Raw genomic sequence first — 26,053 nt, forward strand, 5'->3', positions numbered from 1 at the left:
AGCTTTGCTGATAGAAGCAAAGAATTCAGGAAAAAGTAAGAAAAGGGTATCACCACTTATTCTATCCTGGTTAAGCCATATCTGACATATTCTTTTCCATCTCATCAATCAATCAGTAGCACAGATTAAGTATCTATGATGTTACCAGTAGTACAAAGCACTGTGCTAGTGGCTGAAGCTATATGGACAAATCAGTAGCTTTCATTTACGTAGTGCTTTAAAGTTTGTAAAGTACTTTATAAATATTGTATTTTATCTTCACAAAAAAATTCTGAAAGGTAGGTACTATTATTATCTTCATTTTACAGGTGAGGAAATTGTGGCAGGTGGTGATGAAATGATTTGCCCAAGAAAACACAGCAAATATGTGTCTAAGGAGGCCAGATTTTAATTAAAGTCTTTCTGACTCTAAACCTAGCACTCTATACACTATGCCATCTAGACTAGGAAGGCATTAACAAAAACAATTCTATCTAGAAGATGTATAAGGTGGTGAGAAAGCCAGAAAACATACCATATAAAGTTGAAGGAACTGGGAATGCTCAGTCAAAAGAAGACTTCAAGGTTAAGTGATAGCTAGTCTCAAGTATTTGAAAAGTTGTCTTGTGAGTGATTGGAGTTGTTCTGTTTATCTCATAAAGGCTGGACAAGAAATAATGGGTGAAAGCAATGTAGCAGGTTTCAGGTCACTATTAGCAACTTTCTAATGCTTACAGCAATCAAAAAATGAAATGGGCTGCCTCAGAAGATGATGAGCAGCCCATGAAGAAAGATTCTCAGTTAGAAGTTGACTGACTATTTGCCAGAAATGGAAAAGAAAGAATGCCTGTTCAAGGATGAGCTGAAATAGTTGTCTTCTATACCTTCCAACTCAAAAATCTGCCTATCACTTGGTAGCAACCAAGGATCCTAGTCATATTTGACAAATACAAGAAGCTATTTCTTTCTCAGTGGATTCAGATCCACTCTCTAAGAAAAGAAAGAATCCTGACAGCTCCAAAATTTCAGGGGTCTTTTCTTTTCACTTTCTTCTTATACTCTTATACCAAAGGTTCCTAGATCTAGATCTGGAAAGAGCCATAAAAGTCATTTAGATCAACCCTTCATTTTATTTTTTTTTCATATAAAGGTACCATAGACCAGATAGGTTCAATGACTTTCTAAAAGTTGCAAAGACAATAAGTAGTGGAATGAAATTAAAACAGGTCCTATGCCTCCAAATTCAGTGTTCCCTGCACTGCACCACATTACCTAACCTCCCAACACAGGGAGGAATCACTATTTCTAAAACTTTTTCCTCTTAGCACACTCCAATTCTTTCCAGGAATACCTCATTCTCTTTGATAAACTAGAGAGTACAAAAGCATTCCCTCTTGATGGTTGTAGCAAGACCAGTCTTCATTTTTTGTACATGTAGCTGTTATTTGGCACTGACAGAAAAAACAAATATAGTTCAGTCTCCATAAGTCACTAGAACATTCCTTTAGGCCTCAATGCTTTTCTCTGTCTCCTCTTGTTTCTAAATATACTAGCTAACTTCATTTTTGCCTGGCTTGCAGTTAGTAGAAGTGGTATCTTGTCCTGGGAAAGGTTTTACCTGCCATGAACTTTCACCAGTTTTTTTCTTTCTCATGGTATAACTATTCAAAAGATAGTGAACAGAAAACCCTCTGACAAATAATGGTGGACTGACACAGGCAAGTTATCCAACTTCTCAGTGCCTCCAGGCAATTTTCTGAGAAAACTATAAATTGCAGAACATTTGGTAATCCACAGTGGTAGAGGAAACTTCCTTACTGAGAATACCTAAACCAATTAAATCAAAGGTTTGGTCATCTTCCAGGCTCTTTAGCTGCCCTCATCCTCCCAAAAAGAGCCCAAGTACTGGGTCTTTAGGTGATTCTTTTGCAATCCCCCCCACCTTCAAATGGTCTAATGGAAATAATAGTTCACATATTAGTACTACTAATATAGTATAGTTGTTTAGGAGGTCTCTTGTAACTTTCAGGGACATTCCCCACCCTTTTCTTTCTCTTTTCTCCATTTACCAATAATCAGACTTCAGAAACTAGCCACTCATATCTTGCCCCTGCCCTTCCCAGACTTGCTTCCTAGAAGTAGATTTATTTCTATTGATCTAAGACGCCAGTAGAATTGGCTTTCATTAGCACTGCCTCCCCAGCCCCCAAGTTCTCTTACATTCTGCTTGCTCCCATGGCTACTTTTGTCTATTTTCCCTGATCTCTTTCCCTCAATTCCATTCCTCATGATAATTAGTTTGTGATGGTATATTCTACATACCTGTGGTAGTCTCTCTGTACAGATTAGTCATCCTTTCATTGTCACAAATTTCCATCTCACCTAGAGCTGGATTTTTTTCTTCCTCTCTGACTTATCTCCCTTCCCAGGACGCCTCATCCCCATGACCTGGTGGTTTAAACTGTGATCCTGACTGCTTTCAAGGGTCTTATTCATTAGCTAATTGCTTTGAGATGCCAAGTACCATCAACAGTGGGAAGTGAGTTCTTTGAACATTCTCTAAACTATGTTCAAGTGCCTTTCAGGACTCTAAAAACCAGGCTTGATGACCCTATACCCACAGCAATAACTGATAGAAAGCTTTGAGGTATAGCTGGGGGTTGGGGGGAATGAAGAAGGGTGCTATTCTTATATACTACAAATTGGGAGCCTATTTAAGTCCCAATTCAATGTGTTGGGAGGGTGTTGGAGGGAATCAAGATAAAATGCCACACAGTTGGCATTCTGATGATCACTTCAGATTCCTGTTTATAGCCTACCAAGATAAATTTCTTTTTCCCAACCAGTGTACTGCAAGCTAGGAGTGCCAGACTACTATTCCCTGCATATTGATGGATCATGCCATTTCATGCCATCTTCTCAATCTTTTAATGGCTCAGTATTATTCCTAACAAAGAAAATTCATACTCCATAGCCTTGCCTATTCTTTAAGACCTTTCAGTATGCCAAAGGATTGTTAGGAGATTAAGATCCTGCAGGGCTGATCCAAGGAGTAGGAAAGTTCTTTCCTAAAGTCTCATCACTGATGATGATGTTTTGGGATGGTTTATTGCAGTGACTTGAGGACATTTAGGAATGCCATGAAGGCTATGTACAATGAAGTATGAGTAAATAAGATCAGCCTTCATGTGTTGAGAGCAGGTTGTTCAACAATTGCAGAACAATCAATAAATATGTCATAAGCACCAAAATTAGAACAGTGATCTTGGTGGGGTAGAAATCTGAAGAAGCTAGGAAGCAGATAGTTAGCGTTGTGAGGTGTATAGTTAGAGAATTTTGAACCTTTAGACTCCATTTCCCAGAATTCTTTCCTCATCCCAAAATTCCTTTTTCCTTTTTGTTATATATTTGTTTATATAGTTCTGAAACTCCTCCCTCGCTTTCTCTTTTTTTCCATGACCATGGCTTTTTTACTTTAGTTATTATTAATAAATTTTATAAAATATAATAGTTATTGTATATTAATTTTAATCTTAACAGAGGTCTTAGCCATTTGTTTCATCTCTTTGATTTGTAACTTTGGCGCCCAGAGGATAACCCCATTGTTTGTGTTGACCTCATAAAACCTGGAGAGAAAAAGCATTTATAAATGAGAGAACAAGTTATCAAACTATGATATCAAATCCAGTCTATTACTGCTTATCTGAATAATATCAGTTGAGCTTGCTCCCACTTTCCATCCCTTAAGGGGAAAGTGAGGGTGGAAAAGCATGTTGGGCAACTATACACCTACCTGTCTAGCTTTATCTCCTACTGCTCTCCACATATTCCATGACCTAATCATATGGAACAATTTACTGTTCCCCAATATACTTCCACTCCCCATATTTCCCTATCTCTGGGTCTTTGATCCACCTGTTCCCTCTGCTTGGAGCATTCTTCCCCAAACCCTCCCATCAACTAAATGTTTACTCCTCCTTTAAAACCCAACTCAAATACCTGCTTCTCCATGAAGTCTCGCTACCTCTCCCCCACTGCCAATAATGACCTTTTTTCCAACTTCAAATAATGTTTTGTTTGTACCTTTCACTTATTTATCAAATAATAGTATTGTTATTTTATGTTACACCCATGGGTATGTATCTTGTGGTCTCTAATTAGATTAAAAGTTCCATGAAGGCAAGGACACTCTCTCTTATTCAAAGCAAATCTTCTTAGAGCCAGCATGTTCCCTACTTATTGTTTTGTTTTTTTTTATTTGTTGAATTGAAAGACAGTCCTGCTTTATTCTGGAGGTTATTTATCATGATGTGCAGGGTGGGCACTAAGACCAGTGAGCAATGGACATATTGGATATCCTGAAATCTAGAAAGCTTGCTTAGCCCAGTAGTAAACACAATAAATGCTTGTGTATTGATTAAATAGAATTTTCATTAACCAATCTGTCGCCATTATTGTTCTTCAGTCATTTCAGTTGTGTCTAAATTCTTCATGACCTCATTTGGGGTTTTCTTGACAAAGATACTGTAGTGGTTCACCATTTCCTTCTCCAGTTAATTTTTAAAATGAGGAGATTGAGGCAAACAGGATTTAATGACTTATATAGGATCACACAGCTAGTAAGCATCTGAGGTCAAATTTGAAGTCAGGTCCTCCCAGCTTCCTGACAACCAACACTCTATCCACTGTACCACTTAGCTGCTCCAACCACTGTCTAAGTCCAATTAGAATATTAGCCCCATTCTAGGGCACTTGGCCTTCCCCTCACAAGCACCTGGTAAGGTAGATTAATACAACTCTTATTTTACAGATAAGGGAACTAAGACTCAGAATGATTAAATGAATTGTCTACATTCAACATATCTAGTGAACACCAGAGTTCCAACTTGAACCCAAGACTTCTAAAGTCTAATACTTAGCACAATGCTTGGCACATAGTAAGGCCTTTAACAAACAAACAAATAAGCAAATGTGTTATTGTTGTTATTAATTAATTAAATAATTGTAAATATTTATTGAATGCTGGACAGTGCTTTCTACAAGTCTATGATGCTTCTCCATTTTTTAAATGAAGTAGAAGGGATATAAATTATAAAGGAACAAATTAATAATGAGTAAATGTGCTGACTGCCATTGCTGATATTCTATTTTTGACACTGGCTAAAGTATCTTGGGCATGTTAAAGGCATAGCTTGCTTTATGTACTACACAGTGCTGAAATTTATATGTAAAGCATTTTTTCTCTAAAATGTGTCATTTTCAACATACTAGAAAGCTCATTATTTTTGTAAACTTTACTGAAAGAATTTGGGTAAGTCTTTTTATACAGGGAATAATCCTCACCATTTGCCAAGCTTTACTGCCTCCTCAATGGCCATTGATCCAATGTTCTTATCCCCACCATGATGTCTAATGTCTTCCACTTTCAGATTACCATCATCATCATCATTGTCATCTCTCTGTCTCATAGAAATATATATGTAAAAAATATATACACATATCTCATATATACCTAGTTATTTGCAGGTTGTTTTCCCTACTAAAATATTCACTCACTTCATAGATGTATAGCCCAGTGAAATTGCTTGTTAACTCCATGAGGGAGAAGGGAGACAACAAGAATCATGTAACCATGGGGGGAAAAATTGTAAATAAAATTTAAAAAATAAAATATTCGCTCACTGAGGGCAAGGACTATTTTTTGCCTTTCACTGCATTTGCAGATGGTGGCAGATATACTGGGGGCTTAATAAATGCTTGTTAATTGACTGATTGATCTATTCAGAGTACATTTTTATATATTGTGTTTTCTAAATAGGAGCGCACACCTGTATTGAGGATAGTCCAAGAGAGCTTAATCATCCCACTAATTACCTGTTTACACAAGGATCATTTTAAGGCACTCCCATATACAGGCGTCTTTAGCAAGAGAACTGTGAGGCTCTTTGGGAACTAAGAGAGAATAGAAGCCCTATGCCATTAAGGTGGATTCTTTAGAATGATACTTTGGAGCAAAGTTTAAGAAATAAGAGTGAAATTCTTCTAGACCAAGAGGTCAGATGCCTAGCAAGCATTACTTGGGGAAATGGAATTATTCCCTTCACACAGGAATCTAGTCTGTAAAGGTCCTCAACAAACTCAAATCTATTTCTGTCTCCCTTTTTATCATACTAGGACCAAAAAGCTGCTGAAAGCATAAACATTCTTACTCTATCGACCCTCGACCCTGGCATTCTCCAGCTCCTCTGACAGCAGCTACTGAAAACTGTTATTAAGGGATAATCTTATAATTCCCAGAATGACTTAGAACAGAAAGCATGCACCGTTTCTCTCTGCTATCTAGTTGGTTGCGGCAGGTTAATTCTCTTTCCATTGTTCTGATTCTGTGGTTTCCTTCTTAATAAAATGGTTAAACCACAAGTCCTAAGACTAATTGCTTTTCTGTCAAAAGTGCAGGTGCTAGGGGGCAGCTGGGTAGCTCAGTGGAGTAAGAGTCAGGCCTAGAGACAGGAGGTCCTAGGTTCAAACCCGGCTTCAGCCACTTCCCAGCAGTGTGACCCTGGGCAAGTCACTTGACCCCCATTGCCCACCCTTACCACTCTTCCACCTATGAGACAATACACCGAAGTACAAGGGTTAAAAAAAAAAGTGCAGGTTTTTCATCCTTCAGGCAGAAAGGCAGTTAATTAGGAAATTCAGGGATATGATTTGATGTGTTCTATCTTCAAAATGTATATGGTTTATTTCTTTTCAGACAGTTCCTTTTTATTATCATTTTTAAAATACAAATGTATTCCTGTACAAAGAGGAAAAAAAAGATCTGAAGAGTCAACATGGCATGATAGATACAGGACATTGGTCTTGGAGACAGGATGACCAAGGTTCAACTCCCACCTCAGATACTTACTAGTTATATGAGTCTAATCAAGTACTTTTTCATTCCCTTCCTCAATTTATTATTTAAAAAATGAGAATTTGGGCTTAGCTGGCTTCTAAGATCCCTTCCAGGTCTAAATCTATGATGTTATGATTATCTGAGAAATCAAGAACTTCAGGTGGTCATCTGGTTCAGTGGACGGTAATTGGGCTTGAAGCTGGAATTCTGTCTCACTCTCATACTAGCTATGCTACTTTAACAAATCATTTAAGTTCTCTCAGCCTCAATTTCCATATCTGTAAAATGGAGATATAATAGCACCTGTCTTACAGAGTTGTTTTGAGGAACAAACAATTTAACATGTAAAGTGTTTTTCAAACTTAAGCACTGGATAAATGCTAGCTATTCTAATATGAATAATATGGTTTCTTAAATGTCTATTAAATTTAATAAAGCAGCAACAAAATTGCCTTTTTGTGTCCTCTTCTGAACCTTTGTGTTTTTCTCTTTATACATTTAATGTTTTCTCAATGGTCTTTTATGCTTTTTATCCCTGTCACTACCCATTAACTGACCCCACCTCAAATAAAAGTATTTCCACATAATAATTAGTATACCCAGTAAAATAAATCAACAACTTGACTACATATGGAAAACATATGTCTCATTTGGCATCTCTAGTCCGTCACCTCTTTGCCAAGGAACAGTAGGTATGCTTTATTATTTGTCCTCTGAAGTTATGATTGCTCACTACACTGACTGGAGCTCTGAAGTCTTTCAAAATTGCTTCCCTTTATATTCTTGTGGTAATGCTACAAGGTGTTCTACTTCTGTTCATTTTCTTTTGTTTCATTTCCTAAAAAGTTTTTCGAGTTTCCCTGAATTCTTCATTTCTTATTTTTTAATTAATTTATTTGATTGTTTTTTGTTACACTGAAGTCCCCAGCTATTTCCCTTCCTCCCTCTCTCCTATCCTCCCTGCATTAAAGAAGATAACATTTGACAAAAAATTTACATACCATATCTATCTATCTATCTATCTATCTATCTATCTATATATACATATATATACTTGCATGTATGTGCATATGTTTAAGGTTATATCTTGTAGATTTTTATTGATCATTTCTTTCTCTGGGGATGGACATTCACAATTATTCTTCAAACAATTCTATTGTATATAATGTTCTCTTGGTTCTATTGGTTTTGTTTTTCATAACTTCAGGTAGGTCTTCCCAATTTTTAAAAACATTAACTTGCTCATCATTTCTTACTGTGTTGTAGTATTCTGTCACAATTTGTTTAGCTATTTCCCAATGGATGGGCAAACCCTTAAATTCTAGATTTTTGCCTCCACAAAGAGAGTTGCTCTAAATATTTTAGAACATTTCCTTTTTCCATGAATACCTTGGGAAATAGATCTAATAATAGTATTACCAGGTTAAAGAGTTTGCATGACTTTATAACTCTTTAAGCAAAATTCCAGATTGCTCTCCAAAATGGTTGGATCAATTGACAGCTTCACCAACAGAGTATTGATATCTTCATTTTCCCACATCTCCTCCAACATTTATCATTTTGACCTTTTATCATTTTGGTCAGTCTGATAGATGTGAAATGTGATATCTCAGAATTCTTTTGATTTGCATTGCTGTATAAGATCAAAATGGATACATGATCTAGACATATCTAGACCTAAAGGAAGATATAAGCAATATTAGCACATGGAACATGTTACCTAGCAGAACTATGGATAAGTGAAAAATTTATGAATAATCAAGAGAGAAAGAGCATTGTGGGAAGTAAACTGGATAATTTTTATTACATCAAATTAAAAATGTTTTGTGTGAATAAATTAATGTGCCTAAGATTAGAAGGAAAGCAGAAAATGGGGAGAAAATATTTTATTGACAGCTTCTCAGATAAACATTTTATATCTCAAATGCATAGAGAACTTTGTCAAATTTATGACCATACCATTCCCCAACTGACAAAAAGTCAAAAGATAGGAGCATATACTTTTTGGATGAAGAAATCAAAGCTATATATAGCCATATGAAAAAATAATCAAAATCATTACCAATTAGAGGACAAATTCTTTATTTCTTAAGGCACAATAATATTCCATTAAATTCATGTTACAACTTGCTCAAGCATTCCTCAAAAGATGGGTATCCACTTTGTTCCCAGTGATATTCATAGTAAAAAAATATTTTACAAAAGAAACAAACTATATTTTGAAGATATACAACAGTCACAGTTTTGCATTTTCTAATTAAATGACAGCAAGAAAGAAGAGAGGTTTCCTTTTTATTACAAAAAATATGTTTTAAATATTTTTGTATAGATGACATCGCTATGCAATAAACCTATTAAGTAAATGGAAGTATGGTAGTAGGCAACATTATGATACAATTGTCATATTGTTATATTGTCTATGTCTATGGGACATCTGTTTCTTTTGTCTTGGCCAGCCCACATTACATCAATGATTCCTTATTACCAATTGCAATTGTTAACCATAACACAAAGACTGAAGGTTTTTCATTTCTGTTTGTTATAGCAGCCAATTGCAGATATTCTTATTCAAGAGAGGGAAAGTAGTGAGGAGGTGCCCTTAATGACGCAAAAGGTGGGTTAATTTTAACCATATTATTTTATTTAAAATCAATCTATGCAAGGTCTTATATTTCCAAATAAAGGGGTTGCTATATACCGTATGTACTGATCCACACTTCTGAATCTAGAAATATCTCAGGTTTCCAGGACATTTAAAAAAATTAACAGTTCTGTTCTTATATTGGAAGGAAACAAGTTAGGGACATACACAATTGTGAAATTTCAAAATTTCAGAAATGGAGAAACAGAAAAGAGAGGTGGTAAAGAAGAGACATTTTCATTTCATTGAATAACAATTCAAGGCAAGTCAAGGATTTGATTAAAAACATAAAAGATTTCTCATGCCAAGATATTTTTTTCCTTCTTATTGTTCTAACCTGTTACGGGTTACTTAAGAGATCACAATCACTGCTCAGTATAACTTGTTGTTTATATTACAATTATGGGACTAGTATGACAGGCTGGCCCACATTTACCCTGTCTCAGTCAAGGAAACCCTCTCTATCTCTCTTAAAACAACTTCGTTTTAAGTTACACATACTTTATATTTTCTTACTTTTCTACATATAAACTTCAGAGAGAATGTAAGCCTTTGAGGTCAGGGACTATTTTATTTTTGTCTTTCTACCACTCACCCACCATTAAGTCTAGCACAGCATACATAAAAAAGGGATAGATTCTATCTATGGTTTCATTAGTTTGGGGAACTCCTGCATTAGGAAAATCCCTCTACCAACATTGGTAAGCACCATCTCTGCAACCTGTAGTCTTAGAGAGTTGCCTAGATCCCTAAGAGCTTAAGTTGCTTACCTTGGTTACTTACACACAAAGCCTTTATGGGTCAGAAGTAAGACTTGAACTCAAAGACTTGCTCATTTTAAGGCTGGCTTTCTTTCCACCATAGTATGCTGCCTTTAACATAGTAGGAACTTAATAGAAATTTGTTGAATTAAATTGTGTTCTATGGTTAAACCACAGTGTTGTGAAATTATATAGTAGGAAGGAGGAAGCCATCCCTACATAAACAAGTCAATAACTATAAGTATATTGAAATGCACTAATCCCTTCAGTGTAGTATCTTCAACCTTCTCACCAGTATCCACTGCATGAATGAGTACAAGGCATGACTCTCAAGTGTCGAAGCTGCTTTTCATATTTGGGTTTATGGAATCAGTGGTGTGATTTCATAGTCATACTTCTTATACTAGCATCTAGTAAAATAAAGTAATAATAGACTATGAATCTCTTTCAGATGTAGTGGTTGTGTTTCAAGACTAAATTTCTCAATACAATGTAGTACACAACATTCTCTTAGAATAATCAAAAAGTATTTTTTAAATTTTTTTATTTCAACAAGTATTTATTGAACACCTACTGTTTGCCTAGCACTCTATTATATCCTGCAGTTAGTCAGGCTATTAACATTTATTGAGCTCTGATTGTGTGCCAGACACTGTGCTAAATGTTAGAGATGGAAGGAAAATAGTTCTCACTTTTAAAGAGCTCACAATTTAATGAGAGAGACAACATTTAAATAGTTATGTACAAAGAAGCTATATATATGTAATATACATATATGATAAATTGGAAATACTTTACAGAAAGAAAGCACTAGATTAAGAAAAGTTCAGGAGAAGCTTCTGAATTTGGGACTTTACCCATTGCCATGTTATAGCCATCTATTCTTTTGGAATAGATTTTGTTTGACCCATGTTCATGTTTTACCATAAATTTTCTATAGGAGCTCCACTCTACATACTGAGGACATGCTTCTGGATCTCTTGATTCTATGTGTCTCTCCATTATCTAGAACTCTGGCCATATCTCCAGCCCCCCCCCTTTCTCTGATTGGTCCTAATCCTTATGATTGGTAAAAGGATGCAGTTTACTCATAACCAATATGAACCTTTCTACTGTCCAGAGTTTATGGGGGTAACGTGAGTCTCAAGAGAGCAGAGAGGGCATGACTTATTATGGCCATTTATAGACACCTCCTAGGATATCCCTCTTCTACTGGACTTGATATATAAAATCCTCTATGACAATACTACATAACTTTTGTGACCAAGTATTACTGCTTTATTCTGTGGTGGTGATAATCATTGCATCAATAAACAAACATTTAGACATATCAAGAAATCTTAAATGATCTTAATTACATGGGAGACACCTTGTAAGGGAAAAGCTCTTAAAGATTTACTTTCTTTTTTAAATGTAAAATGTATTTATTTGTTATATGCTAAAATTCCCAAATTATTGCCTCCCTTTTCCCCCTCCCTATATTAGAGAAAGCTCATCTGACAAAAAAAGACATATGATACATAAAACCATGTCTTATTTATTTGTATTTATCAGTTCTTTCTCTGAAGATGGACATACACAAGTCATAATTCAAAAAATATTTCTCTTGCTGTATATAATGTTCTCTTGGTTCTGCTTGTGTCACTCTTCACAATTTCATGAGGGCTTTCCATATTTCTTTTTTAAAATTATCTCATCATTTTAACAGAACAGTAGTATTCTAACACAATCATATGCCACAACTTGTTTTGCCATTCCCCAATTGATGGGCATCCCTTCAGTTTTCAGTTCCTTGCCACCACAGAGAGAGATGCTATAAGCATATAGGTTCCTTTCCTTTTCCCCTGATCACTTTAGGAAATAAACCCAATCATGGTATTGGCTAAAATATAAAGGGTCAAAATGACAAATATTGTAAGGATGTGGAAAATGATGACCCTAATGCAGTTGGTTAAACCATGAATTGATCCAACCGTTTTGAAGAGCAATCTGAAATTATGCCCCAAAGGTTATAAGACTGTGCACTTTCATTTCCTGAGTTATTTTTTATTTTGAAAATTAAGACAGTGGATAATTTATTAAGCACCTACTATGTGCCAGGCAAACTAAGAAACAATAAACACATTAAGCTATTTTAGTCTCTACACCTTAAGTCAACACGTATGTGAAGAAGTAGTCTATTGTGGAGAATATATTGAAAAGTCTTCCTTTTGAGGATAGAATCCTATAGAAATGATGCTAAATTTAATTCAACAAACATTTATTAGGTAGATAATTTTGTGTTCTAGACACCATGCTAAGATTTCGTGATACAAATTTAAAAAAGAAAAATAATCCTTATACTCAAAGAAGTTACCATATAATCTAATTGGGAAAGACAAAACACAAAAAGAAGTTGGAAAGTGTGGGGGGAGGGACTAATTCAAACTAAGCAGAGTTACAGACGATTTGGAAAATTCAGATCCTTCATTCTATAAAGGAAAGCTCTGGACGGGATTTTATTCTCTATCTTCAAGCCCTACAATTAGAAGACAGAAGAGGCTGATGGAGTTGGAAAAGTGTTGAATATCCAATGCTGAATAACAGCATAATGATGAGATTTCAAATGATCAGCTTACCCTGGGAGGAACATCTTGTTCTGTGAAGTTCAAATCAAATAGAGCTACAGATAAAAAGTGGAATTTCATTTTACATCTATCTGTTAGTGGGTTTCAGTTTCCTCATCTGAAAAAAATGGGAGAGGGAGGTTGACCTAGAGCAGTGATGATGAGCCTTTTAGAGAACGAGTGACAAAACTTCGATCCTCATGCCACATGTGAGTCACCCCGTTACCCCAGACAAGGGAGGGAGGAAGTGATCCCATTGGGCTGCTGGGTAGAGGGGAATGGATGTGAGAAATGCCCTCAGGTGCGATGGAGACCTCTCAGGCACATGTCATAGGTTTGCCAACACAAATCTACAGAATCTTTAAGGTCCCATATGGTCCTAAATCTGTGATCCTGGAAAAATTTCATTTTCATAATGTTCCATGCTTGATGCATTTATCATTTCCCTATGCTTTTTTAAAAGAAAATAATCATGATAAATAGATATGAGACATCTGAACACAAAATTTTTGCTATTTATTTTTTAACTCTGAATATTTTCCAGCATAATTTTTTATGACCTCCTAGTTTCACCTTAGCATTGAAATAACTGAGTATTGACTGGGCTTAAAACATCTTGTAGGAGGGGCAGCTGAGTAGCTCAGTGGAGTGAGAGTCAGGCCTAGAGACAGGAGGTCCTAGGTTCAAACCTGGCCTCAGCCACTTCCCAGCTGTGTGACCCTGGGCAAGTCACTTGACCCCCATTGCCCACCCTTACCACTCTTCCACCTATGAGACAATACACCGAAGTACAGGGGTTTAAAAAAAAAATCTTGTAGGTCCTTTATAGGATTTCTTTACTTTATCTTCCCAATAAATTTGTGCCCATAAACTGCAATTTTCTCCATGGTAGTCTTTTTCACTTACATGCTTCATCATTATTGCAAGCTGAGATAAGTACATATCCCATGAGATTAGGTTTTTGTGCCTTTGGACACATGATGACACCAATTCTACCAATTCTTTTATTTACCTCTTCAAGAAAATTGTGAGCTTTCATTCCATTTAGCTGCAAATTCATTATGGTTTAAAAAATTCATTATGGTTTCAAGTTTCATTTTAAATGAGAATGTTAAAAATGAGGTGGCTTAGTCACTCTAGTCCAGGGTTCTTAATTTTTTTTTCTGCTATGGGAAACTTTAACAATCTAGTGATGTCTATGGACCCCATTTCAGAATAATATTCTTAAATGCATAAAATGAAATACATAGTATTACAAAGGAAGCCAATTATAATGAAATACAGGTAGCAAAAACTCAATAAACAAGTTCACAAACCCATCACATATATATAGGGAATCCTTGTGGAATCTATGGAACCCATTTTGAGTCCCTGATCTAGTGGCACATTAATTCATTGGGCACTATATTAAAATGTCACATTTAGCTTTTCGCAGTGGCAGTATGGTAGCCAATGAGGTCTAACCGAGGTGTGATTATTGCTAATTGAAAACTTTCCCCAAAATGTCACATTTAGATTAGCAACAATTAAATTATTGTATTTCAATGGGGGAACATCCTGGTGACTCTTTGTGTCCATTGTTTCCTTTTCCTCCACTCTAGTATCATTGCTATGGAAGACAGAGAAGTTATACAAGACCAAAGACCATTTAATTGTTTCGTTTTGTTTTAATTTCTCTTATATGCTTATGCCCCCGAATCCATTGTTTAGTGACCTGCTCCAGACTTAACTTGACTGATCCATGAACAAGAAGGCATAGTCTTTCACTAAGCAGTTCATGAAATGTTTCCAGATTGGTTGACCTGTCAGAGCTTGGATTTGACTAGGATGCAGCCTTTAAAAACTCAGACTTATATCTATGCATGGTGAGGCATGAAAAAAGAAAATTTTTAGAGATAGACATGCTGTGTGTGACTCTTATTGAGTTCAATATTAGAAATTATCTCTTCTTCAAATTTTTAGGGTCTCACAAGTGAGATAGATGGTCTAAATTTAGTAGCATTTTAAAACTAAGCGCTTGGTAAGTTAAGAATTCCTTCAACGTACATTCAAATTATGGAAATTTTATGTTTTACTGTAGCACATTTAAGAATATTGTGAATTATTGTGTTTTTTCAATTGACTTAGTTCACCATACCTAGGTTTTCGCATTTTAATTAAATGTGTGATATACTTAAAAATAATAGAACTGCTTATCATCAAAAATATTCTTTAACTTAAACTTCATATGTGCTAAATCAAATTGGCCTTTTCACTCACAATTCTGATTTATTATTATGTTCTCTTTCCTAAGAATTCAAATTTCATGTAAATTATTCATTCAGAGCCTTAAACCATTCCTTTTTGGTCTGGATTGCCAGCTGCTATGAGCCATTTATGCTATCAAGCATAATACAGGTATTTCATAATATGGGATTTTGATGAAGTAAAAATGGAACAAATATAATTAGGCTAAAATTTATGGGGATGACTTCTCTTGCACAATAACCAAATCAATGAAATAAAGAGCCATGTTATGTGAAATTCTACTGTATTAATTTAATATTTCAAGAATCTGAAGTTGTAATGGTGCTGATTGTCTACTAATACATATCACAGCCATTCAGTGCCTTATAGATAGTATTTATGAGTTACTGAGGCAAAAATAACAACAACAATAATAATAATAACCTACCCCTCCCTAAAAACAAAAACAAACATATCACTTGGTAGCCAGCCTTCTGGCTGGCTATATATTTGACCAAACTGGTCCTTGAATGACAAACAAATAGGCATTCTAGACTTTCTGCTATGGTGTTCAAGTTCAAGGACCACACTTAATAACCTCACTGCCTCAATGGAACATCAGAGCAGGAAACTATTTGAGTTCTATTATATTACAACCTCAGTTTTATAGATTAGGAAACTGAAATAGAGAGAAATGAAATGATTTGCTTTTGGTTACACAGGTTTGGAAACCAGTCATTTGATTTAAGAAATAAATTGTGTAATCCCAGTTGTGTAATATAGTAGAAGAAGCATTGGGCAAGGAGTCAGAGGATTCAGATTCAAATCTTAGCTCTACCAACTGTCTGACTTTGGGAAGGTCACCCAAACTCTCAAGGAACTCAGTTTCCTCATTTGCAAAATGAATTTGACTAGATTAAACTAAGATCCCTCCTGTTCTAAAACTATCTAGTCTTACCAACTTCTTCTTATATTATGAATTGATAAAAACATCAATGAAAAATTTTTTATTAAAAATGTTTTTATTTTCAAGGAACTATACTAGGTGTCTTAGGAAGGGGTAAAACGAAGTAGAAAATATAGTCTCTGCCTCAAAGTAGTTTACAATCCAGCTGGGGAGATAGCTAATAATTATAGTACATGGGAATTTACGTAATACTATGAGAAGGAAAGAACAGTTCAATATTCAAGTCTCTTGGCACTGTGGTAGGCACTGGAGGTATAAAAACAAAAACAAAATAATTTCTTCCTCAAGGAATTTACAGTTCACAAGTATGGAGATGCATAAATATAAATCTTATACAAAGTTGTTGATGGAAAACTAGAAAGCAAAAGGGATATCTGGACTAAAAATGCTAATGTGGTAATTTTCTACATGGAAATTGTAAATGGAATTAGCTCCCCCTCATTCATCGTTTAGACTCTAGCCATCAAAAATAATGTCACCCCACCCAACTTAGAATTAAGTGGGGAGGGGGGAGATCTGTTACCCATATGTGACAATAAGTAACAAATCAAAAACAAGGGACTGCCGTATGGGCAGTCCAAAACAGTTTTGAGGCTGCCATTTGTCCACTTCAAATTGGAGGTGGATGCAGGAAGTGACGAAAGATGCTATCTTTTAAATATGGAGGAGGTTGGCGCCTTAAACTTGGAGTAGAAGGATCTCCAGTGAGACCTCAGACGGCTTCCCTCTGAATTGTCACATGGGTAAGTTAGGCTGACTCTCTTTCTCCTCCCTTGGCATTTCTGGAGGCTCTACCCTCAAGGAGGCCTCTCTTGACTCTCTTATTGGAGGAGGCCTTGTGGCTAGAAGCCTTGTTTAATTAACCTCTGTGCTCCTTTGCTGGGCCTCTAAATTCTTACCTGGTCCAGGCCAGAGTTTTTCTCTCAATTTCCCTACCTTCAGCCTTCCTAATTGTAAATAAACTTCCATAAAAGTCATCCTGACTTGGGGCTATTTTAATTTGAAATCCTGTAAATCCGATTTCTAGGAACTATACCTTAAATATCTAGTTTTAACTCTTACAAAATGACCATTGAATCCTTAAGAGTTGATGAGATTACCAAAGAAGAGTCTGCAAAAAGAGGCCAAGAACTGAACCCATTCCAGTTTAGAGGGCAGGACTTGGATGATAATAAGTAACTACAAAAGAGAGAGAATATGGAGGGATAGGGGGTGATCAACAGTGTAAAGAGCTTCAGAAAGGGGGAAAAAATCCAAAAGAATGAACACTGAGAAAAGGCCTGGATTTATCATCTAAAAGATCTTAGTAACCCTTGAAAAAAGTAGTTTCAGTCCAGTAGTTGGGTCAGAAGTCAAATAACAATGGAACCATCTAGATGGCTCAGTGGAAAATTCTGGGCTTGGAGTCAGGAAACCCTGCATTCAAATACTATCTTTCATTAGCTGTGTGATCCTGGGCAAATCACTTAACCTCTACCTGAGCAAAGAAATGACAAACTATTCCAGGTTGCTTTGCCAAGAAAAGCTCATACAAAGTCACAAAGAGTCAGACACAACTGGAAAAAATGAACCAGAGAAATCAAATTACAAAGGTTTAAAAGTTAGTATGAGATAGATAAGTACATCTGTGATTAGACAATAATAATAGTTAACATTGATATTGTGCTTGCTATGTGCCAGGAATTATATAAATGCTTTACAGTTATCTCATTTGGTCCTCATAACAATGCTAGAAGTAGGTGCTATTATTATCCCCATTTTGCAAATGAGGAAAATGAGGCAAATAGAAGTTAAGCACTTTGGGACATGATTGAGGATGTGGACTCGAAACTACCACACCAATGCAACTACCAACAATTTGGAAATAGGTCTTGATCAAGGACACATGACAAAACCAGTGGAAATGTGCGTCGGCCATGGGTGGGGGGAGAGCGGGGGGTGAAGGGGAAAGTAGGAGCAGGAATCATGTAACCATGTTAAAAATGAATATTAATAAATGTTTAAATTTAAAAAAAAAGTTAAGCACTTTGTCCAGGGTTACACAACTAATAAGTATCTGAAGCTATATTTGAACAGTTGTTTTCCTACCTTCAGGCTCAGCAGTTTATCAACTCTATCCCCTAGCTGCCTCAATGAATAATAATAATGAGAAATAAATATAGTAAGCATTTTCTAGAATTTTAGGTATGAAGAGGAAGAGGGAAATAAAACAGTAACTTGAGGGAATGGCAGAGTCAAGTGAAGATTTTGCAAGGATGGTGGTATATTTTTTTTTTGTAGCATGGAAAGAATCCGTGAATAAAGAGAAATTGAAGATTAGATGAAAATGCAATGATAGAAGGGGCAGACTTCCTAGAAGAAATGGGAAAGGATGAGATCAGACACAAATGGGTCTGAGGAGGAGTTGGCAAGGAGAAGAACTATCTCATTATCAGAGACTGTATCAAACTAGAAAGGGGAGGAAGATATTAAAGGACTTTGAGGTTTAAGATTGGATAGAAAAAAGATCTAAGTATTTAAACAGTTATCAAAGGAAATAATCTAAACTATTCATATAAGTGTAACCAACAATCATATGAATATTTTCTCCCTAACACTAATAGAGAAATGCAAATTAAAGTAACTTTGAGATTCCACCACACACCTATCAAACTATCAAAAATGATACAAAAAGTTTTACTGCTGCATTGTTGGTGGAACTGTGAATTGGTCTAGACATTTTGTAAAACAACTTGGAACTATACCCAACAAGTTACTACAAGTTATACTACAAGTTACCCAAAGAGATAAAAAGGAAAAGGAAAAGAATATATATACATATGATAAATAATTTTTTCAAGGTAGCCAAAAGTTAAATTAAGAAGGCACCCTCCTATTGGGGAATAACTTAAAAAACAGTGGCATATACATGTAATAGAAAATCATTGTGCCATAAGAAATGATGAAGTGAACAATTTCACAGGAAATTGGGAAGACCTCTGTGAACTGCTACTGAGAGAAGTAAGTAGAATTAGGGAAACAACTTATACAAAGATAATAGAATCATAGGGGAAAATAAGTTTCTGAACAATGCAAGGATAAACCATGAGTCTGAAAAATGAAACATGCCTTTCATCTCTGCCAAAGACATAATTAATTGAAAATGCAGAAAGAGATATATATATTTTCAGACATTGCTACTGTAGAAATTTGTTTTGCTATGCTAAGTATCTCTGATTTGAGGACTTTCTTTTTCAAATTTGTTTAAATTGTTTGAAGGAAGTTGGAAGAATAAATGTATTTTTAAATGCATATTAATTGAAAAATTAAAGTAAAAATAAACCTTTAAAAAAAAGCACTTTGTAAACCTCAAGGTGCTAAATAAATGTGTTATTTTTATGCAAAAAGGATTTAGAATTGAGAAGAACCTCACTATAAGTGGCTCCTATCCAAGAAAAGTTGAGTCAAAAAATGCATAATTGCCAAATGAATTATGTAGACAATAAGTTTTGTAAAAAATTGACAAGAATGAGAGATTTTTGTGGGCATCAGTGGGTGGGGAAATTTTCAAAACTAGGAATTTGATTTGCCATTTGGAAAGTGAATAGAATTTAAACACCCCACCACCACCACCACCAGTAAAGAAAAGGTGATAAGAAGCAGGGAATAGAAAATGATGTGAACAAAAGCAAAGGCATTATGTTCAAAGCTTCTCTTCAGATTTTCCTTCTGCAAAGAAAGGAAAAAACATGTACTGGGGAGGAAACAAGCTGAAAGCAATTACTTGATATATATTTTTCTGTTTTCCTCATCAATTTTTGACCACATAGTCCTTTAACTTCAATTGCTCAGAAGAGACTTGATAATTCACAAATTTTTTTGGAATGAAGCCCTAAAAAATGAACATTAATGAGTTTTTTCCTCACAGAAGCATGTGGTATTAATGCAAAAACATTTTTAATAACTGAAAATTTGTGATTCAATATTAAGGCAATTAGTGGTATTGCAAGAAAAATTAAGATAGAAAAGTTAATGCAGAGTTAGTCAGTGTTTATTGCATTTTGATAGAAACATATTACATTTATTTCATAAATGGATTCTATTAACAATAGATTTTCTTTATCCATTTATTTTTTAATTGAAATATAAAAATTATAAATGAAGTTTTGTTACTTTGGCAGTTTTATTAATATGATGTTAATACAAAGGAGCAGAAGCAAAGATAATTGTATGAGAAACACTGAATAAACAATCCCATAGAGAAAAGATACTCTTACAGAATGATGGTGGCCAAAGTCTCCAGTTTTCTGGTCTCTAATTTACATGTGATGGATATGAAGAACTTAAGGTGGAAAGCTAGATTATCCTGATCCTTAGAATGATTTGGTGACCACGGGACAATTGTAAATTGCCTATTTGTGTTGCAGCTGACAGAAAGGTAGAATTTTCTTTCTTACCTTAAGATAAAGACAGGGGCAGCTAGGTCACTCAAGTGGATTGAGATTCAGACCTAGAAATAGGAGAGCCTCGATTCAAACCTGCCCTCAGATACTTCCAAGCTGTGTGACCCTGGGCAAATCACTTAATCCCCATTGCCTAGCCCTTACTGCTCTTCTGCTTTAGAATCAATATTGATTCTAAGATGGAAAGTAAAGGTTTAAAAATAAAATAAAGGTGAGCCATTTCCCATAAGAGATCCTGTAGAAGAACAAAAGGTTTGAGCAAGACTAAAACCCAGATGGATGAAACCAGACTTTCTCATACCTCAGGGACCTGACTCTCAGATTTGAGTTCAAGAAGCAACTTCAGAAGACCATAGAGCTCTAGGAACACCAACTGGCTACTTGGAGGAAAGGCTTTGCTGCCGGGAAGAGGTAACTGAAGGAAAAGCTTGGGTGCTTGGCAGAGCTGATCAGAGGGAGGAAAGTTCTACCTTTGCATTTCCCTATTCTATGATCGACTTCAGGCTAAAGGCTGAAACCCATCAGAGCTCAGTCAAGAGAGCAACCTTGGAAAACTTCTACAATTTCCAGATGGTGGTTTCCATGACACAAAAAAAACAGCCAGGGAACAGCCTTACTTAACTGGAGAGCAGAGTGGTCCAGAAGAAGAACAGCCTCACTTACCAGTAAATTGGAGTGTAGACTATTCTGAAAGAACCCAAATATATCAATACCTGCACTACAGTCCTAAATATGTGTCTCTGTCCTACATGTTTATAAGTTTGACCCCAGTCTCTCTCACAGACATTGTGTGCCCTGTGGGTGCACTGTGGAGGACTGTATCCAGGTTTATGGGTGAAATGTTATGTTTTAAATAGTCTTGCTTTGCCTTTACTTTAATGAACATTTCTGATTGAATTAATAATATATTGACTGATTTGTTAAATACGAAACATAGCATTGAGGACTACAAGGTGTTTGGCAATAAAATTATAGATTTTCCCTCTACATCAGGACAGCTAACTTCAAGAGAATTGAGAGTGACCAATAGTAGCATTTCTAACCTTGTTGGACAGGCTTCTGCATACCGATAACTCCCAAGCTACCAGAATGCAGCGTAGGTTGGGATGAGTGAGTCAAAATTCCAGAGATGGAAAAAAAAAGAGAATAAGAGAATTAGGTGCCCAAGCTTTGTGCTTGAGTTAGGTAAACTGAATTCTTTTTAATGATTAGAAATGTCATTTAGAAAGTTATTCACTGTTCAAGAGATCAGATTCTTCATTAGAAAGTAAGTTCCCTGGCAGCAAGAACAAAACACCCAATGCTAAGCAGATAGGATATGCATGCTTAGTAAATTCGGTAAGTGATTAAATAAATAGGTCCAGAGAGATTAATAAATAGTTCTTAGAATAATTACAAATTATTAACAACCATGTAAAAGATTATGCCAAAATACTAATAACAAGATAATTTAAATAATTGAGGGTTGTGTTGTTTTTTTTTTTTATACTTAGCAAAATGAAAAATGAAAAAGGTTGGAAATGGCCAATACTGGAAGGGCTGGAGAAAGATAGGAATAAAAATACTGTTGGTAAAGTTATTAATTAGTCTACTATCTGCTTCCTGGTCTTGACTTGAAAAATGCATAGTGACCAGGGCTAATAAAATCAGTCATCCCTGCTCATTAATCCTGTTCTGTTCATCTTCCTATTAATGAGTAATGATTTTGTACTTAAAATTTCAGTTTATTTTACCTTCTTTTCAATATCATCAATTAACATGTATACAGACTGTGTTGGCCTACATTTTCTAAACATATAGGATTATTTATTGTTTCCTAATTCAGAGTATCAACTTCCTTCTACAGGATAGAATCTACTCTCTTCCATCCATGGTCCCACTAATATACCCTGAAATCATTTACTCACCACTGAAGGAAGCTGTGTTCCTCAACTATAAGACCTCACCTATGGCCTTCACCTTGCTCCAAGATGAAGGTTGGTATCTGCCTCATTTTCTATCCTAGTAATCTGCTGGGTAATAATGATAGACTAACCTAACAAAGATGAGATAGTTTAAAGGATGGCCTTTATAGAACTTCAATGACTAGCCCTTGGTCACCGTTGAAGTATTGTGGAGGTGGGATTCAAACCCCAAATCTCTGAGCTGTGAATCCTTGAAGACCTTGAATCTAAGATCCATGGACTCCTTTACCAGATTGCTTCTTAATTGTGTAACATGAGTAGCTCCTTAGACCCTTAAGGGGTAAAACTAGTCATGTGAATTTTAGATATCTGGGAAAGCCAATTGTGGTGATATTTAGAGACAAAGGGTCCTCACAGTGTCTTTACAAGGATATTATATGCAGAATAGGACTGTCACTGTAACTTTACTCAGTTCAGTAAATACTAGAAATAGAAAATGGATTAAAACTAATTGAAACATTTTCTAAATCTAATTTTTCTAGAGCACTTATCTAATAGAAACTCCCTCCCCATTATATAAGTATATACTGGAAAAGGAAGCACTTCTCAAATATAAATATATATATATATGTATTGTGTGTATGTGCATGAATGAAGGTACATATATATATATATGTATATATATATATGTATATATATATATANGCTTCTTAATTGTGTAACATGAGTAGCTCCTTAGACCCTTAAGGGGTAAAACTAGTCATGTGAATTTTAGATATCTGGGAAAGCCAATTGTGGTGATATTTAGGGACAAAGGGTCCTCACAGTGTCTTTACAAGGATATTATATGCAGAATAGGACTGTCACTGTAACTTTACTCAGTTCAGTAAATACTAGAAATAGAAAATGGATTAAAACTAATTGAAACATTTTCTAAATCTAATTTTTCTAGAGCACTTATCTAATAGAAACTCCCTCCCCAATATATAAGTATATACTGGAAGAGGAAGCCCTTCTCAAATATAAATATATATATATATATATGTATTGTGTGTATGTGCATGAATGAAGGCACATATATATATGTGCCTTCATTCATGCACATACACATATATATCCCACCTATCCTGAAAGGGGCTTTTTCTTTCTACAGGTGTGTATATATCTCTCTGTGTATATGTGTAAGGGTCATATATACCCACATGTTTATATGCATATACATACACATATATTTATATATAATATACAAATGTGTATGTGTATATAACCTTAGAGTAGCTTCATTGAATAAAGAAGAGGTCAGAATCTAGAATGTATACTGAATTGAAGTCTCAAAATTTGGGGATCCAAAATAAGTGGCAACTATAGTCAAGAGATAAGAATATTCCTCATTTTTGCCCATTAAGATTCAGAAGAGTGGCAATGTGTCCTATTTTCTGATCTCAGCTAAAGGATTCTTAGTATCCTATGGCTTGAAAAGAACTCAAGGTCTTTTGTGCTTTGGCTCTTATTTGTGGTCATATCAACTTACAGTTGCGATTACTGGGTGATTAAAAAGTCACTTATAGGAAGTCAGGATCTGATAGAATCCAATGTTTATCTCACTGAAGGCTCTATTGAATTTACCCTCAGACTAAATTGTTGACCTGGATTTTGAAAATGGTAAGGAGCTAGTAGAATTCTGCTCTTTGTAGGAGTCTGAGGTGTTTTAGGAACTGAGCCTCCTCAACTTTTCATCAAATCAGACAAAATATTCCTTATCTTACAGAGCTAAATTATGATGTTTCTACCCACCAATTAACCAATTAGAAAGGCAATACATAAGCCATTCACAATGTTGTTATTAAGGTTAATAAGGTGGAATGACGTAGAATGTCACCATTAAAATTTTTATTTCCACTGGGGGTAAAGAAAAATTCTATGAATGTAGTAGAAGGCAATTGGAATTTCCAATCAATTTCAACCATCTGTTGCTAATGCTATGATTTTTATATATCCCTAGTAAAGATTTTTAATATTACTTATGAGACATGGTTTGACTTTGCAGATAAAAAAAAAGTTGAAATCAGGAGAACCCAGTCTGTAGAAAATGTCAACATCCCCCTGACTCCCTAGTATTATTAGAGTAGCCAGCATGAAGTAGTGTACATAACTCTTATGTTTAGTCATTTCATTTTCTTGCTGTGGGTTTTCAGTATTCTATATACACTCTTGAGTTTAGGAAATCCACTGAAGTCTCTTCCGTAGGGTCCCTTTTCCTTCTCACTGTGGCCCTTGGTAATAAATAGTCTTAGTCATTGTAGGAAGTTATTTCTGTCTCATAGGTACCTCAATCTATTTCTGGCTGCCAGTAAGCTTTTTGGGACTCAGCTCCCTGTATTCTATACTTGGGATATTTCATGAATACTCTCTTTGTCTGGGGCTTCTCTTTTCAACTCTCTGCTTCTCCTGGTCAAAATTCTGTGCCTAGGAACCATCCTCATAGAACTGAGATATTCTGGCGCTTTCCTCCTGAATAGTAGCTCTTTGGCCTCAGTCATGATGAATAATGAGGTGGGATGGGTGGTGGCCATATGGGTTACAATCTCCATACCTCTGTTATAGCAACATTGAGCTTTGTAATGATCTAGTATAGAGTCACAGTGTCAGTGAGCATAAAAAGTAATAATTGGCAATGAATTAATGAAGATAGGTAGGATCTTTTGCCTCAAGCAGTCCATGTTCTGTCTTCCTGATTAGAACTGTACAATTGCATGAAAGCATGGGCATCCTATCTACCTCATTCTTTAGAAAAATGATTTCTCACAAAGCATAAGCATTGATTGGACATCTTATTCAATAAGTTACTACTATGTGTCAGACTCTGTGGAAAGCCCTGGGAATATAGAAACAAAACCATAATCATCTCTGTTCTAAAGAAGTTTACATTCTTTCAATGTAGAAATAAGTAGAATTTAAAAAAAAATACATGAAAAATATCCAAGAGGATAAAATATCTTGCAGAAGGATGGAATATGGAAAAGTTGCATCTAGATAGTCCCACTTGTGCTTTGAAGAAAGACAGGAATTTTAAGAAGCTGAAATAAGACAAGCCTTGGAAGCCTTTCTCCTCTCTCAAGTTATAGATGGCATGAGAACAAGGTAGACTTTCTCAAAGAGCTTCTCACACAACATTGGATGCTGGTTTCTCCAATCAATTTCCAATATCAGGGCTTTCCCCCAATCAGATCAGCTCCCCACATCAATTTCAGTGATTACCTGATTCCAATCAAGCTGATATTAGTTGTCCTTAGCTCCTCAAAGTTTCTCAGTTTCATTGGCATTTGTCATCTCATCTCTGTTTTACTTCTCTGAATCTTCTGTAAGCAACTTCTGGCATGACTTTCTCTGAGTCTTCTCAGCTGTCTTCTCAAATTGTGGCTTCTTTTTCTCTTTCCTGCCTAAAACCAGAGCCTACTCATATGTAGGCCTACACACTTCTATCATAAACTAAGAAACTAAAAATCTAGACTAAAGAAACCAAAACAAACTCTTAAAAATTAACAACTAAATTTACTTTAAAAATACAAACTTTTCAAGAGACTCCTTTTAATGAAACTCTTTTCCTTACCTTAAAATTCAGCCTTATCTTC

The 26,053-nt window shown here is 35.4% G+C and overlaps 1 non-coding gene across 1 annotated transcript; it reads left to right on the forward strand.

The window, feature by feature from the left end:
- Nucleotides 1–14,305: 14,305 nt before the first annotated feature.
- On the forward strand, nt 14,306–14,441 carry LOC123250841. Its single transcript, XR_006506463.1, has one exon. It is a non-coding gene; the product is annotated as a U4 spliceosomal RNA (small nuclear RNA).
- Nucleotides 14,442–26,053: the final 11,612 nt, after the last annotated feature.

This window comes from Gracilinanus agilis, chromosome 5 (assembly GCF_016433145.1).
Source record: "Gracilinanus agilis isolate LMUSP501 chromosome 5, AgileGrace, whole genome shotgun sequence".
NCBI lineage: Eukaryota > Metazoa > Chordata > Mammalia > Didelphimorphia > Didelphidae > Gracilinanus > Gracilinanus agilis.